The following is a 15,863-nucleotide window of genomic DNA, read 5'->3' on the forward strand; positions in this document are numbered from 1 at the left end:
TCATTAAACTAACTTAAGTCACTAATAATATATTAAGTTAAGTGAATATTATGACTATAAAATAAACAACAGCAAAAAAAAAATAGGTTGTAAAAGAGTTTGAAATCATATTACAACAATTTTAAATTTATTTTCAAAAAACAATTATGAAAAGTTACTAAAATATAATTGTTTAATTGATTTATTAAAGAGATTTATATTCTATATTATAATTTTGTTAAGTATTTATATATATATTTTCAGAATTAAATTATATATTTTTTAATTTCAAACTAAGTTAAATTGCCCTCGTTTGGATTTGTATTTTTTTTTTAAATTCTAAGAGAGGAAGATGGTAATGATGGGTAATAGATTTAGAGTAAAGGTATTTTTTTTAATAAAATGAGTTAAATGTAATAATATATAATAATAAAATAAAAAATAATAATTTAACATGTAATGAATAAAACAGGAGTAAAATTGTGTTTGCTTTATTTGAATTATTTGAAATATTATAATAGGTAATTATATATAAATAAAAAACAATATATTATTATACATGAATAACAAAATATATATATATATATATATATATATATAATCTGATCATTTACAAAATTAGAAAAGAATTCAATTGTGATATTTTATTATGTATGTATTAGATGGTCATAAATGATAATCATGTCAAAATATTTTGCAAATCAATAGTAATCTATGTGTTTTAGCAAAACATTAATTAAAGATAGTAAGTCATATATGTTAATAAATATATTATGCATTGTCTTTATTCATCAAAAACATTAATATATATATTAATTAATTAATTTACCTGTGGCGGTTGGAAAAGGTTAAAAGTCAGTTGCAATAAAATATATATAAAAGAAATGGGTAAAAGTTATAGTAATTTCGAATATAGTCTCCCAAACTTTTGTTACTGTGGTCATTTGACCATATAATTTTATTTGCCTCAATTAACTTAAATAGATTTGAAATAAAAACTTTGTAATGAATTAAGTTATAAATATAAGATGAATAAATAAATGTGTATATATATAATATTTAAATAGAATTTTCCCTCTCAGATAGATGTATTCAAAATTTAAAAGTTGAAAAATGGGGAATCAGATTTTAAAATCATTCCAAAGAACACAAACAACTAAGCACATGCTACCAATCGGAAAAACAGCTCAGCCTTTCTGTACTTTGTGATCATCACAAAAAAAAAAGTGTGGGGGTCCACTTATAGATCATGACCTAGTTTGAATAAAAAGCAAATATATATATATATAAAAATATATAAATAAATAAATAATATTTAATTCATAATAGACGGGTCAATTTATAAATTAACTATTAATTTAAACTCATTTATGGTTTATTTTATGTGTTACAATTAGGAGGGTAATGGGTCGGCCATTTGAAAAGCCTTATTCTTCCTTCCAACCTTGACCACCATCCGTTTCGATTCTGGTCCCTATTTCGATCGTGATTTTAAATATAAGCTATTTATGTTCCAATATGGATAATTCTAATTATTGCATTAACTAAACAAAAAAAGATAAAAATAATTTTTTTTTAATGAACAACAAATAATTATACATTAATTAAGAAAAAAAATTACCTAGTATATAGGTATTCAAGTAGCTCAATTAGACTATATATTAATAAAAGTTCATTTAAACATATATTAATAGTCTTTTGTTTACTGTAACACTATTAAATATTTTTTTAAATATATTAACTTTTTTTTTTTTTTTTTTTTTGAGAAATGATTAGGTGAGAGAATTTTGTGAGGGAATTTGATGAGGGAATGACGTGTCATAATTTCTATTTTTTCTCTCTTTCCTCCCACTTTTACATTTTCCAACCAACCAATGAAGGTGATGTCACGTCATTCCCTCACCAAATTCCCTCACTAAATTCCCTCCCTCTATCACTCATCTTTTTTTTATAATTTATAAAATAGTTTAATATTGACTGTAATATTACTTCTAATAAAAATTCTAAATTAAAGATAAAATTTCTATTATAATTTGTTTGTGATTTTTGTTCTACTGTAATGTTTTTGTGGAGAATTTCATTTTTGTTTATTTAATATAAACAAAAATAAAATTAATAATCTCTATGTTTAATCTTTTGATTTACAATTTAGATTTTTTACAATTAATATTGAAATACTTCTACATTATAATATTCAATTATTAATCTCTAAGAGAAATAATTTTAAAATAATATATGTTAATATAGAAAGAAGGCAAAATTTTAGAAAAAATTAAAATAATCTAATATCAAATACTAATATAAGACATAAGAATAAGAATAGAGAAAGAAGAAATAGATAAAAAAAATTAAAATTGTATAATTAATTGATAAAAAATAGAGAGAAAAATAATATTTAATTAATAAATAATAAATTTAAAAATATATATTTAACATTTTTAGTAAACAAATGTTAGATGAGTCAATTTTTAATAGTATGTACGTTTAAATGAACTTTTTATTAATATATACGTCTAATTAAGCTAGTTGTACAATTACATACGTTTAAATGAGTTTTTTCTTTTATTAAATATTTTAAGCACCTATCATTGCGTATTTTCGGTTCAAGGATCGGTACAGGGCCTGTAAATACCATCCTACCCCGAACCCTAGTCAACAATTGTCGGATTTGTTGAACTTAAAGAAATCACTCAGACAAAAGCTTATTACTTCGATAATTATTGATATTGTTTGCTTGGCTTTAAATAACAAGACTTAGTCTTCTATAAAAATGTGGCATGGAAATCCATAGAAACATAACTGAAAAATCGAAATACTAGAACAACTAATTGACCCCTAAGAGATATGAGCTTATTATGCAATTGTCTAAAGACTAAATCAAACCTAATAATGCCTCTCCTAAACTGAACGCGGTAACATTCTACTCGTTGGTTCCACAGTGAACAAGTTTCACAGCCCCATTTTTAGTAAGATCCCTCACGAAATGAAATCGGACGTCAATGTACTTGCTTCGACCATGAAAAACAGGGTTTTTGAACAACTTAATAGCTGAATTGTTGTCGCACATGATTTTAGTATTCTTGACTGCTCCAGCCCAAACTTCTCCAAAATCCTCCTCATCCAAACACATTGGCAAGCACAGTGAGCTACTACAACAAACTCAACCTCTATTGTGGATAGAGTCACCACTAGTTGCTTCTTCGATGCCCATGCTACAACTTCTCCACTAAAAAGGAATGCATAACCACTTGTACTTCTTCTGCTGTCAATATCTCCAGCATAGTCACTATTTTTATAGACAGTTAACTCTTCAACAACTCCCTTTTTGTAAAACACACCAAAACTCAAAGTACCTTTGAGATAGCGAAGCACTCTTTTCAATGCCTAGATATGTTGATTAGTAGAACCCGCCATGTATCTACTCAATAAACACACCACATATATCATGTCTGGTCTTGTTGATGTGATGTACATCAAACTTCCAATCAATTGTTTGTATAACGTTTGATCCACCTTGTTTCTATCTCCTTCCTTTTAGAGTCTTGTACCTATTACTATTTGATTTTTAACCTCATTTGCATTTATCAAATGAAACTTTTCTAAGATGTCTACAACATATTTCGTTTGATGAATGAAACTCCCATCTGTATCTTGTATCACTTCCACCCCTAGAAAATACTTCATCTTGCTCAAGTCGGTCATATCAAACTCTTGCTTCATGGATGATTTGAATTTTTCAAGCATACGCATGTCATTTTTTGTAAAGATCAAATAATCCACATAAAGATTAACAATGAGAATCTTGTTCATATTCACACCTTTGAAATTCTTCCTTGGTGAAATATGCTTCAATTCTATTATACCAAGCACGAGGTGTTTATTTCAAGCCGTAAAGAGTTTTTGTGAGTTTCACTAGTAGAAAAAATATTTTTAACGACCAACATTCACCACGACGATCATTCACCGTAGCTAATAAAAATTATTAGTATCGGCGATATATACGCCGTGATTAATAATTATTATTAGTGTCGGCTATGTAACACTCACACTAATAATTTTTATTAACCACGGTTTTCATTGTATTCGCCGTGGCTAATATTTTTGTTTTCCCGCCACACTCCCGCTATTATTATTAGTCACAGTTTTATGATGAACGTCGTGGCTAAAAGTCATTTCTCCCCGCTTTTTTAGAGAAAATTAATAACCACGACAATAACATAAAGCTGTGATTAATAATACTGTACTATTAACCATGGTTTTCTGATAACGTCGTGGTTATTAATCCTCCACTAAAATTTCCAGCTTATTGATTATTAATTTTCCAATTATTGATTATTAAGGACATTTTTATCATAAAACCGTGATTAATAAATTATTTATTAATCACGGTTTTTTGATAACGTCGTCCTTAATAATCGTCCATTAACGAATTATTGATTATTAAGGACAACGTTATGATAAAACCGTGATTAATAATAATTTATTAATCAATTCAAATTAGAATTTTTGTTAAAGATCACAAAGAAAAATCAATTCCTGCAGTTACATAACATTAGGGGTGAGCAAATGGGTAAAATCAATCCGTTTTGTCCGATCCGTATTAAATCCAAACCAAATTTATCTAATCCGTAATCCAAACCATTTTACAATTAATACGGATCGAATACGGATTGGATTGAAAATAGTTTGGATAATCCAAACTAAAAAATATTTATATATATCAACTTGAAATTAGTCAATAATTTTTTTATTTTTTATTTTTTTTTTAAAAAAATCGAATTTTTTATTATTATTAAATTTGAATCTAAAAAAAAAATAATAATAAAAATAAATATCGTTGTCAAAATGATGATAAGTAAAATATATATTATATTGAGATGAAATTTAATTTAACGAAAAATAAATTAGAAAATATAGTTTTATTTAGATAATTTGGATAATCCTAATCCAATCCGAACTCAATCCGATCCGATCTCAATACAATCCGAAATATCCAATCCGAATTAGTATTTTGGATTCAGATTGGATTGGATTTCGGATTAATCCACACAATGCTCACCCCTACATAACACGTTCCTTAATTAATTTCTCATGTATTTACATATTTTGAGATTTTTTTTTGTAAAACACATAATTAATAAGATAATAAAAAAAAATGATATCATATGGTGTATGATTTGTAAAAAACCTTAAGTCCAAACTCATGCTAACTTCCTTGACCAATTCTTGGGGGAGTTTGTTGAAGACCACATCTAAGTAGTTAGACAATTTGAGAGAAGGTGATTTTACATATTTGATAATTGATTTTTTTAAACACATAATTAATAAGATAATATTTCCTTAATCAAACATTTTTAACCACGGAAATGGGTAGTGTCGTGGTTAATAATGATTTTTCACCACGGCATTATATAAAACCGTAATTAATAATGTATTATTATTAACCACGGCGTTAAGTAAAACTGTGGTTAATAATAATTATTAACCACGGATTTAAGTAAAACCGTGGTTAATAATTATTATTAACCACAACCATAACATTAGGTAAAGCCGTAGTTAAAAATGTATCAACATTAATTTTAAATTTATATATAAAATTATTAAATATCTTTCCTATACATATCAAATATTTATATAATATATATTCTTTATTTTATCTATATATTTATATTTATATACACAAAGACAAATTATTTGTTTACTTTGAACTATTTATTTATTTTCAATTCTATTTTTTAAATATATTTTATATAAATATTATATATATATAAATAACTTTAATAATTATATATATAAATATATATAAATAAATTTAATAATTATATATATAAATATATATAAATAAATTTAATAATTATATATATATATATATATATTAAAAATTAATGATTAAAGATAATATATAAAAATTATTTCTAACCTTTATTTTTTAGATATTGATATAAATATATAGATATGTACAGAAAAATAAATAAATAATATATAATTAATGATAAAAGATATATATAATATTATATATATATATATATAATTTAAATGTGGGTATATATTAACAATACATTATTAACCACGTCGTTAAATAAAAGGTTTTAAGTAAAACCGTAGTTAATAATTATTATTAGCCACGACACTAGATAAAACTGTGATTAATAATGTATTAACATTAATTTTAGATTTATATATAAAAATTATTAAATATATATAATTTAAATTTGAGTATGTATTAACTACGGCGTTATATAAAATCATGATTAATAATAATACATTATTAACCACGGCCCTACCTAATGCCGTGGTTAATAATCATTATAAGATTATTAAGGTCGGCACATATTAACGCCGTGGTTATTAGTATTACAAGATTATTAAGGTCGACACATTTTAACGTCGTGGTTATTAGTATTACAAGATTATTAAGGTCGATACATTTTAACGTCGTGGTTATTAGTGTTAAATATTACTTCTTTTTCCTCCTTCTTTCTCTCTTTCCCCAGTTCAGTTTTCCTTCTTGCTCACTGTCGACTCCTTTCCTAGCTTGGATCAAGGACAATGGTTGTTGTTGGCTCCTCCATGACAGACGCTTTCACCAAATAAACGGGTTCGTCTCTTCTTCTCCTTCTTTTGTCTTTGTTTTCATTCATTCTAGAGCTGGACTAGAACCCTAAATGTTTATATAATCACGTATTTAAGATTAATCGATCATTTTCAAGTGGGGGATTCTGATTAAATCCATTGTAAGGATTCAATCAAACTATTCCCACCCTAGACATGGGTTTCTTTTTTAGCCTATTGTAGATTCATTTTTTTTTTTTTTACCCATCTGTCCTCTCGTGAGATTTTTCAGTTTTGCACGTTGTTTCTTATGTATGTAGGTGGGTGGTATCCCAATCCAATATAACCCAATTCTGTTTTTCTATTAGTTGTATATACTTGATAGATTGTGATGGCTGATTTCGCTAATTTGGAGTTGTGCAAATAGATCTAGATTTAATCAAGCTTGAGGTATGTCTTGATCTTTCCTTACCCATTTCTTCCGTTTCATTTTTCTCTAATTTTGTGGAAGTTTCTTGATTTATCCTGTTTATTTCTGTAGAATTTAGTAATTGCATATCAATTCAATCGGTAATCATTTTATTTTGAAATTGTCTGATGTAGAAATCTGATCCTTTTAGATGTATGATGAGGATGATGAATTTATACTTATCCTTCAAAACTGTATGATAATTTCTCCCCTGTAACTCTTGATTGAGTCCTTTTTTGTGATTTTTGACACAATTCTTCATCTTCTTCATTCCTTTGTTTTTATGTTTTGTTGGACTGCAACAAATATTGTAGAGAAGAGAACATGATAATAGAAGATTCTGTGTGCAGGTTATTGGTAAATATATATTCTGCTAGTGGGGATTTATATATAGTACTAGCTAGTTAGTTCACTAATTAATATATTATTAATAATGAACCTGATATTACACGCATGTAAAAAGGTCTGTTTTATTCTCACAAAATGCTTATTCATCCTCCTCATTAAATAATTGTTTATTTTATACTATTCTCACAAAATGCTTATCTGATAAATTTGGATGTGAATCCAATACATTAGTGCTAGATTGCAATATATTTATTTTTTAAAATGAAGAATGTTAACTATTTTTTATTAATGTTAATGTTTTTTTTTCTTTCATTTATATAGACTTGGAGTTCATTATTGTTGTTGAGGCCACCTTCAATTGTTGGAATCAACTAAGTATCTTCGTTGACATTTTTCATTTGGTAAGTTCTAAAAATTTGGATAAATGACTTAATTACTTGAATTGTTAGGGTTGCATGTAGATAAATGACTTTATTGAATTGTTAATGTTGCATTTTTAGAAAAATGACTTCCTTGATTGGTTAGGGTTACATGTTTAAAGAAATGACATAAGTAGATATTAATTTTGTTATAATTGGTTGTTCAATTCTAGTTAGAATGGAAGTACCTGATAAACATTGGATGACTCTACGGCGAAATGATCCAAAATATATCGAAGGGTTGAAATATTCATAGATTTTATCCGACTCACTTCAGAACTAAGAGAGCGACTGTCGATGATCCGACTCCCACGCCTTCTCCGCTCGTTCAACAGGTCGTCGTAAGTTGTTATCATTTCTATCATTTTAGTTTGAATGTCTAAGTTTAAAATTACTAACATTAATGTTGTAAATGATTGTCGACTGTGATGCACGAGCGGCTAGAAACAAATCCTAATATGTCGCGCCGCTCGAGGTGTTTGAGTCTACTTTAGGACGACAGAGACACGAGAGGGTGACAGGGATGAGATCGGGAATACGTCCCACTCACTTCAGACCCGATCAAAGGGGAAGTTTTTTTTCAAACGTTAACTCGCGTGTGTCACAACAAACGCTGATGGAGGAGAACATGATTCTGCGAGAAGAGTTGAATATGATACGCGCAGAACAAGAAGCACAAAAGGAGGCAAATGAAGCACAAAAGGAGACACATGAGCAAATGATTAACGATATTCAGGCACAGGTGCGCGCACAACAAGAGGCTTTTGAGGCGTTCATGTCTAAGATTTCCCCTCCTCCCCCCAATCAGTGATTCACATTACAATTTATTTTCAAATTTTTGTATTACTATTTTAGTATTTTGTCGAATTTGGATTTAATTTGATTTATGAATTGTTTTTTTTATTGTCTTTTTTTTCGTAAAAATATTTAAAACAGGTTTTGTGAAAATCAAAAAATAACTTTGGTTTTTAAGTTTTTTTTAAAATTATTAACCACGGCATTACCCAAAGTCGTGGTTAATAATACAATATTACTAACCACGGCTTTGGGAGAACGCCGTGGTTAATAATACAGTATTATTAACCACGGCTTTAGGAGAACGTCGTGGTTAATAATACTATATTATTAACCACGTCTTTCTCCCCTTAAAGCCGTGGTTAATAATCAAAAAAATTTAACGTCGAGATTTATAGTGTCCACGAACGACGGCTTTTTTCGTCGACGTTAATAATTATTAACGTCGACATTAAGGCTTTTAACAAAGGTTTTCGCCGTCTTTAATAGTCATTTTTCTACTAGTGTTGTAAGCTTTGTTCTCCTCTACCCTTTTAATTGATGCACTTTTTACATCCAATTGATAGACACACCATCCTTCTTGAGCTGCCAAAGCTAATATTATGCGTATTGTGTCCCAACTTGCTACGGGAGCAAACACCTCATTGTAATCTACACATAGTTATTTTGTGTACCCTTTTGCGACGAGCCTAGCCTGGTATTTGTCTCTTCTCCTTTCTCGTTGAGTTTTGTTTTATAAACTCACTTCACTCCAATCTTCTTTGTTCCATTTGGTAATACTGTAAGATGCCATGTTTCATTGTTTTCTATGGATTCAAGTTTATCCTCCATCGCTTTTACTCATTTTCATCTTTGTTTGCTTTGTCAAACGTGACTGGATCTGTAACAATCTTGACTCTTACTTTACTTAGACCGAGTGCTGGATTTTTAAAAACGTATATATTTAAGCGGAAAATAGAAACATTTGCGGAAGAGTTATAAAATTATGATTGTCATTACAAAACCAGACCCTTTTAAAAACAACAAAGGACATTTTCATTAAAAATAATTACAACTTGGTTCCTTAATACAAAACATTGGGTCATTAAGTGCCAGACCTTAAAAGCACTTGAAATATAAAACATTGGGTCATTAAGTGCCAGACCTTAAAAGCACTTGAAATATAAAACATTGGGTCATTAAGTGCCAGACCTTAAAAGCATTTGAAATACATCTGTCCCTCCTCCCACACACACGCCTCCCCTGCACCCTGCACACCCTCCAAGCCTCCCTTCATGGATCAACAGATTGATTTGGTTGTGTACCTACACCACACAAGTATAGTGAGTCTAAAGACCCAGCAAGCATATTTTGAAGAGTATATAAAAAGCCAAGTAAAAGCTGACTGATATTGATATGTTGCCTTTGTAAAACTGTTTATAAAATGGTTAGAACAGAAACATCCTTGAGCACATATTGGCCCTTTACGTTTCAGAGCTGATCCTGAAAGTTAGGAATCCTGTTGAGCACATAGTTGGAAGGGCACTCTTCGGAGTCTATCCCTAAAGTCCACAACCTGAATAGACACTTGTCTGTGTGGGTAGGATCTTCTGATTTCAGTCACACTTGCTGGTGTCGCCCAATCCTTCACCGCTTCTACTTTGGCTGGATCAACTTCAATGCCCCTGGCAGAAACAATGTGGCCCAAGAATGCTATCTCCTCCAGCCAGAACTCACACTTGCTTAGCTTTGCAAAGAGATGATGATGAGATAAAACCTGCAAAACTAAGGCCAAGTGCAGTGCTGATGGTGCTCTTCTTTTGTTTTGGAGTAGATCAAGATGTTATCAATGAAACCACAACAAACTGATCTAAATAGGGGTGGAAGACCCTATTCATGAGCTCCATAAAAACTGCTGGTGCATTTGTCAACTCGAATGGCATCACTAAGAACTCATAGTGCCCATATCGAATTCTGAATGTTGTCTTCTTTATGTCTTCCTCCTTGACCCGGATTTGATGATAGCCTGACCTTAGATCGATCTTGGAGAAGACCGAAGCCCCTTTGAGTTGGTCGAACAGGTCGTCGATCCTTGGCAAAGGATACTTGTTCTTGATTGTTACCTTGTTGAGCTCCTTATAATCAATGCATAACCGTCTGGACCCGTCCTTCTTCTTCACAAGCAGAACTGGTGCACCCCAAGGGGACACACTTGGGCGAATGAACCCCTTGCTCAAATAATCTTCCAGCTGGTCCTTCAACTCTTTCATTTCAGTGGGTGCTAAACGGTAAGGTGCTTTCGAGATTGGCAGACTACCAACCTTGATCACAATGCTGAACTCTACTTCTCTAACTAGTGGAAGCCCAGAAACATCAGCTGGAAACACACCTGGATACTCTCTTACCACCAAGATATCTTCTAACTTTGGTTGTTGCTCATTCAACTTAACATGAGCAGCAGCCAACACACTTGGAACCTCTATCTGTGGTAACTGTTGGGCTTGGAACAGAAAGGCCTTCCCATCATGGTCAACTAGTGTCACAGACTTATCTTTGCAATTAATTTGAGCCTCATGACGGAGTAGTCAGTCCATTCCTAAAATAACATCAAACCCCGACATCTCCACCACCACAAGATCTACAAACATCTTGTGATTTTGAAGCTGGGTTTCACAATCTTTAACAAACCTATTAGTTTTAAGACCTGGTCCAGCTGGTAGAGAGATTTTATAAACAGCCATGGACTCCACTGGTTTTAAGCCAGCTTGTTGAACAAAGAATGCAGAAATAAAAGAATTTGTTGCCCCAGTATCTATCAAGGTAATGGCTAACTTATTAACAATCAACAAGTTATCTGTGATAATAGTGGAGTTTGGGTTCACTTCTTTTTGATTCATGGAGTAGACTCTGCCTGGTATGACCCTTCTTAATTGTGGGCAGTCGCGCTTGTAGTGCCTTGGTTTCTTACACTGGAAACAAACGTTCGAGCTTTGCAGACACGGCCCAGTATGAATGATTTCACAAAGATTGCAGGGGAAAGTTGGCAAGTTTGTCTGGTTTGCTGGTCTAGAGTAGGGTGTCCTTCTTTGCTGCTGCTGCTGTTGCTGCTGATATTGTTGATATTGAGGGCGCCCTATGTTTCTGGACTGCTGGTGGTTAGATTGATTATTAAAGTTTTGCTGATAGGGCCGTTTTGAAGTCGACCCTTGAGAATCCCTCCCTTGATAACTAGATCGTTTGGTCTGCGCCTCCCTTACAATGTCTTGGCTGTACTTTTTTGCCATCAGCGCCCTATCGATCGTTTCTCTCATTGTTGCAGCATTGCTCAGCCTCACATCACGGCCGATTGTTACATTAAGACCCTCCAGAAAATGGTTCAGCTCGATGTCATTGCTTCCCGTTATCATTGGTGCGAAGTACTTACCCCGCTCGAATTTCTTGTCGTACTCAGCCACACTTAGATCACCTTGGCGAATTTCCAGGAACTCCATGGCCAACTTATTTCTGGTGCTCAAGGTGAAGTACTTGCCATAGAACACAGCTTTGAATTCTTCCCAGGTTGCTGTTTCGAGATTGAGGGTGGACTTGGCTCCTTGCCATCAGATCCTTGCATCGTCTTTGAACATGAACGTGGCACACCTCAGCCTATCCGAGTTGTTGCATTGCATAAACTCGAATATTGTTTCTAATGAACGTATCCACTCTTCAGCCACCATGGGATCTGTACTTCCCTTAAAGTCGCATGGTTTGAAGCTCATAAAGTGCTTGTAGGTTGGCTGTTGGCTGCCTCTTTCATGGTTGTTGTTAGTATGATTCGGATAAGACCCATTTGCCTGGAACATTTCTCGCATCTGTTCATTATGAATTCGGTTCTGATCCCTCATTTGCTCGTTTTGTATCCGGTTTTGATCCCGCAAAGCATCAACAAGACCGGACATAAAATTATTCTGCTCATTCTCTTCAGATGGGGTAGATGCGTTTCATCTTGTTCCTCTTCTCATGATTCTAATGGAAACAAAGCTTACACTTAATATCAGTTTAACAATTCATTATAAACATTTAATAACCTGAAGTGAGACCTTAGAGTTGCAGTTGCAGGAGCATGTGTGTGGAAGTACAAAGGTTCGCAACCATTTCTCTGATACCAACTGTAACAACCTTGACTCTTACTTTACTTAGACCGAGTGCTGGATTTTTAAAAACGTATATATTTAAGCGGAAAATAGAAACATTTGCGGAAGAGTTATAAAATTATGATTGTCATTACAAAACCAGACCCTTTTAAAAACAACAAAGGCCCTTTTCATTAAAAATAATTACAACTTGGTTCCTTAATACAAAACATTGGGTCATTAAGTGTCAGACCTTAAAAGCACTTGAAATATAAAACATTGGGTCATTAAGTGCCAGACCTTAAAAGCACTTGAAATATAAAACATTGGGTCATTAAGTGCCAGACCTTAAAAGCATTTGAAATACATCTGTCCCTCCTCCCACACACACGCCTCTCCTGCACCCTGCACACCCTCCAAGCCTCCCTTCATGGATCAACAGATTGATTTGGTTGTGTACCTACACCACACAAGTATAGTGAGTCTAAAGACCCAGCAAGCATATTTTGAAGAGTATATAAAAAGCCAAGTAAAAGCTGACTGATATTGATATGTTGCCTTTGTAAAACTGTTTATAAAATGGTTAGAACAGAAACATCCTTGAGCACATACTGGCCCTTTACGTTTCAGAGCTGATCCTAAAAGTTAGGAATCCTGTTGAGCACATAGTTGGAAGGGCACTCTTCGGAGTCTATCCCTAAAGTCCACAATCTGAATAGACACTTGTCTGTGTGGGTAGGATCTTCTAGAGCTCGTCCCAGAAGTCCAGTCCCAATAGAACTCCCAGCACATATTTTGGCTTCAGACTACCAGAGCTCAACCTGGCTAGCCTTCTGCCCAGATCCATCCAGTTCATAACTCATGGTCCACAAAAACGTATTATACTTTTGGAAAAACAGAACTTACCTTTGAAACCGATCATGCCTTTGAAAACATAATATACTTTGCAAATACAGATTATATAAACAAGTGTGGGTTTCTAAAGATGAGTTGGGAAAAGAACTTGCCTTATAAGATGACCTTGCTGCTATGTTATGATCCTGCTCAAGGTGCTATGGTCTTGCTTCTAAAAGTGTGCCTCTGGTTTTCTTAGTAGAGAGATGGTGGAAAAGAATATAATGAAGGAAGGGGTGTCCTATATATAGTACTAAAAGAAAACTGGTCACCTGCTTGTCACCTGTTGGGTTTACTAATATAATAATAAAAAGGGTTGGTTACTTGTTTGTTTTAGTCATGGGCTAACAAAAGATGACTGGTCACCTGCTTGTCTTAGGCATGTGATAATAAAAATGGCTTGTCATTACTTAAGTATACTAATATAATAATACAAAGGGCTTGTCACCAACTTGTCTTAGGCATGGGCTAATAAAAATGGCTTGTCATCACTTAAGTATACTAATATAATAATACAAAGGGCTTGTCACCAACTTGTCTTAGGCATGGGCTAATAAAAATGGTTTGTCATCACTTAAGTATACTAATATAATAATACAAAGGGCTTGTCATTACTTAAGTATACTAATATAATAATACAAAGGGATTGTCACCAACTTGACTTGGGCCCTTGGTTTCTTCCTAGACCGAAGTTTACTCGGTCTAAAAATGAAATTTTGGGTGTGATAGGATCAAACATCAAAGTAAACATGGTGAAGTTGGTCATATCTTCTTCTTCGTCTTCTAATAATTTAAATCTAATGATGTAGTTTTGTAAATAAGTGGGTTGCCTTCGAATTTGTTAAACAGAATAAATTTGAGGAGTCTTTTCTGGTGTATTAGATTGTGGCGAAGGAGGAGTCACCTCTAGAGTCTCTGTTTCAACTTGTGGCGAAGGAGGAGTCACCTCTAGTACTATTACTTGCGGTGTAAAAGAGTTCCCATTCTGTTCCATCCTCCCAAGTCAGCTGCTCTTCGTTTATATTTCCACATATCCTTTCCCAATTCCATGTCTGTATGATATGTAACCTTTTGATTCGTTGCTCACTCCAATTAGCACACATGTAGTGCTTTTATTGTTCAACTTCTTTCTTCTTTGATTTGGGACACAAACATGTTCTAGGTAGCCAAACACCCTGAAGTAATCCAATGTTGGTTTTACACCACTCCACATTTCTTCAAGGGTCTTCTCCTTCAATGTAGATGTTGGACTTCGATTTAGTGCACGAACAACCCATCTTGCTGCTTTAGGCCAAAACCGTCTAGGAACTTTTTTGTCGTTAAGAATGCATCACACCATGTTCATGATTGTACGATTCTTGCGTTCAGCCACTCCGTTCTATTGTGGCATGAAAGCGGTTGTGAGCTGTCTACTTATCCCCAGCTCTTCCTCCTTTGTCCGTTCTTAGACAAACTAATGCCTCTCTTGTTTCCCTTTCCACTTGACTCTTGAATCTAGTAAACAACACAAAAGTCTCATATTTGTTTGATAAGAAATAAATCCAAACATTTCTGCTATAGTCATCGATAAAGGTAATAACATATTTCTTATCGCTATTTGACGTTGAAGATATTGGTGTTTGAATTATTTCCAATATTTGGGTACATATATTATTTAATAATTGTATATTAGTTGTTATCATAATAAAGATTAAAGCCCAAAAAAAGTGATCTATTAAAGTATAAAGGTTATGGGCTTATTTAGACATCTATAATAAACATGAGTGTGTAGTGTGGATTAACATGTAGTGTGATTTTTAACATGTCTAATACCAACTCGTCATCATTTATTCCTTATAGAGATCAATCTAAATAACTATATAATCTTAATTTCTTTAAAAAAAATGAATCTTTAATTTTTTTAGAAACTGAATCTATAATTTGCATACAAATTCCAAATTATATCTATACAAGCATCACAATACAATCTCTCACTAAAACTGTATATCATCTAAATATGCAATATCCATATGAACAATATGTTCATGAAAGACCTCAGATAACAAATATTTAGAGAACTGATCCGTAATTATGCTCAATAGATAAGTAAACATTCTGAATTCTTTATTTTCCAAATAGTTCGACTTAGTCGAACTCATATTACTTTTAAAGTAAAATAACTGAAAATTATTGTCACGTAATATCTTTAGTGGTCTTTTTATATCATTCATAATTTGCAACCCCGTAACAAAACTTTGCAATCAGATTCTTTAATTGGATGTCACAAAACACCTAATAAATTGTCATCAACTTGAAATAATTCGAGTGTCTGCTTAA

Source organism: Impatiens glandulifera, chromosome 4 (assembly GCF_907164915.1).
Source record: "Impatiens glandulifera chromosome 4, dImpGla2.1, whole genome shotgun sequence".
Lineage (NCBI taxonomy): Eukaryota > Viridiplantae > Streptophyta > Magnoliopsida > Ericales > Balsaminaceae > Impatiens > Impatiens glandulifera.